We start from the raw sequence: 3000 nt of genomic DNA, 5'->3' as shown, positions 1-3000 counted from the left end.
GCAAAAACTGAAAAAGTGTATTTGATTTTCGTTAACTTTATTTCCTTGAAAATAGCTGCCGTTGTTGTGGAATAGAACATTCAAAACAGGCTCATTAAAACACAAACGCACACACACACACGAGATGAAATGTGCGTAGAATAGATCTTTACTAAATACACCTGGATCATAAAGCCTGTGAAAAGCACACACAAGATAAAATGCACTTAAAGAACGCTTGGTTTATTAACTGACGTCAATGAAAGAAACACACTTTCTAGTGTTAAGTTAAAATAGACCATAACTGCGGGGAACTGTGGTCTATTAAAACGTCTCTTGATGTTTACTGGATTTTAGAATTTACTTTAAGAAACATTAGCTTGGACAAAGTGTCAGGCTTCAGACTCATTCGGTGTGCCTGGGAAAGCAATCCAGCGGCAGAAAACACTCGCTCAGCGCTGGAAGAACCACTGGGGATGCTAAAGATTTTGCGGGCGACCTTGGCTAGTTGAGGGAGGGATCCAGCACTGGTTTTCCAAAATCCTAGTACGTCTTCCTGTGGACTTTTTCTCATTGAGCCCAGGTACTCCTCCATCTGACCTCTGGAGGTGTCAGCTACACTCGAGTTACTCTCATATGAGCCGAAAATGCGCACCTTCTTGGGAACACTTCTGGCCTCAGTGACTGTGTCTACACCACTGCATTCTGCCTCCTTCACCAACATTTCGCGAATCTCTGCGAGTCGATTGCTCACTGTACCATCTCTAATAATCCATTCTGTTTTGAAACGTGGATCTAATACAGCCGCCAACACAAGGTGCTTGTCAGAATAGAATCTGTTAAAACGAGTAGAGACATTAATTGACAGTGTCTCCGCAAACGCACGAATGGGTAGGGGGAGGGTCTCAGGCAGATTGGACAAAAGCCGTTTAATTTCCATAACAGCTGGAAGAATTATGCCCAGGTTTCCGAGCTCTTTTTGCATAGCATTAGTAAGTTCTGCCAGAGGCGATAGCACCTCAGTCAGGGCTTGGAGCTGAAGTACGTCATTCATGGTCAGCTTACTGTTCTCAGGAATGTTCAGCTTATTTTGAAATTGCGAGTCTCTTTCAAACATTTTAATTACAGATTCAATCATGCGCAGCTGACTGCTCCATCTGGTGACACATGCTTGAGTGGGACGCACACCCAGTTTATCAGCTTCCTCTGTGTTTAGGGTGCTCTTCCTTACAGCTTTTACAAGTTTTGCCGTTCGTGTGATGACATCGCCCACATCGGCATGGCTGTTTATTACATCCTTTAGGGCGAGCTGCAGTAAATGGATAGGGCATCGCATATGGAGATTGTTTTCGGTGATATATGTGGCGGTCACGTTCTGCATGATCTGCAAAAAATTGGGCTGGAATGGGGAAGGCTGATTATCCTCTGTGTCACCTTCCTCTGGGTCCTCTCCCTCCTCTTCTACTGCACTTTCCTCAAACCCTGGGAGGTTGAAAGCCTTTATCATGTTACTGGCGCTGTCGGTCACCACCCTGACAACGCGTCGTTGTAAATTCCAGTGTTGTAAAACACCTTCATATTTCTGAAAAATATTCTCAGCTGTGTGGTGTCCTTTAAGATGTTCACAGGACAGCAACACAGTGTGACCATTGAACACTTCATCAACGAAACTTGCCACAACACCCAGAAAGCTGTGACCTCTTCTGTTTGTCCATATGTCTAGCGTAAGCGCGAAGCCATCTCCTAACTGCAACAGCTCCCTAAGTCTGCCTTCCATCTCACAAAGAGCATTTGGCATCAGTGTATCACGCACTGTATTGTAGCATGGAGTGGTGTACCCGGGCTGGGCAACGCTGACAAAATGACGCATGCCCTCTCGTTCACCTTTTGTCAGAGGTTCATAATCCAAGTAAACCATCTTAAAAAATGCGTCATCTAATTCTTTCTTCCGTGCATTTGACACGGAGAACTGGGGACGCTGGAGAGGGAAAAACATATTTATCTCCCTTTGGCCGGTTGCAGATTTTTCTGTAAAGAAAAAAATTTGCGTGCGTTATATTAGATTATAAATTACTGTTGCCCATATCTAGCCTTCATTCTGTAGGTCTACCTATTGGTTCGGGTCAGTTTTTAAAAAAAAATATATTTTAATAGGCCTAAGTGTCTAAACAAGAGAACGAATACTTAATTCGTTGCCATAATTTTGACTAAACGAAAAAAATAATTCTTAATTCGTGGCCATAATATAGCCCTAGCATAAAAGAGAACTAGCCTATTCTAAATTCATGGCTGGGATTTTGTCTGCATGTCATGATCGGAGCTCCGTACAACCGAATATAACCTTAGCCTAGCTGTTTATTCATTTATTATGGTATGTAGGTCTAACTAGCTCACCTTTTGCTGCACCATGTTTGCGTAGCACATCCTCGTGCTTTCTGGCAATGTGCCGCTTCAGATTCCAATATGAATCTTTGCTAACTTTAACAGTCTCCCCACACTCCCTCTCAGTTTCTTCTCCCTGCTCATTCTTAACTTTGATTTTTACTTTACATTTATGTATAAGGCTTGCAACTTCGTTGAAACAATATCTGAACTCCATAACTGCTCTACTATTCTTGATCGCTACAGATTCTCGATCTCGAACAAGCAAATCACCAAAGGGCATTCTGGGTTGAGCGAGCGGAACTGAGCGTTTTGAGCGAGCGGAGCGGAATCTTCAGAAAGGCGCTCTGCACTCTTAAGGAAATATTAGCTCCCCGCTCCGCTCCCACTCCGCTCCGCTCACATGCTCTGGTCGTAATCTATTTTTCTTGATTCATTATTTGAGACCACCAAAGCTCAAAACAGTTGAAACAGGTCTACCATTTTTATAGCCAAGAAAACTCGCTGAATTAAACCTATATGATATTGTGAAGTAATGTGAACAAAATGTAGCATACTTGTGTTTGAAGCATTTACTGTTACATTCTGCATTATGCTTCATGAACTGTTTACATGTACATTCAGACTGAAGAAACTATA

General features: G+C 42.7%; 1 protein-coding gene across 1 annotated transcript in view; it reads right to left on the bottom strand.

Annotated features, from left to right (window-relative positions):
- Window positions 1-3000, bottom strand: part of LOC107572904 (gamma-adducin-like) — a 27402-nt gene that overhangs the window by 11558 nt on the left and 12844 nt on the right. The gene's annotated exons all lie outside the window — the stretch shown is intronic.

This window comes from Sinocyclocheilus grahami, unplaced genomic scaffold, assembly GCF_001515645.1.
Source record: "Sinocyclocheilus grahami isolate Dianchi unplaced genomic scaffold, SAMN03320097.WGS_v1.1 scaffold1831.1, whole genome shotgun sequence".
Classification (NCBI taxonomy): domain Eukaryota; kingdom Metazoa; phylum Chordata; class Actinopteri; order Cypriniformes; family Cyprinidae; genus Sinocyclocheilus; species Sinocyclocheilus grahami.
Note: the sequence above shows the minus strand (reverse complement) of the source record. Positions and strands in the feature narration are given on the sequence as shown.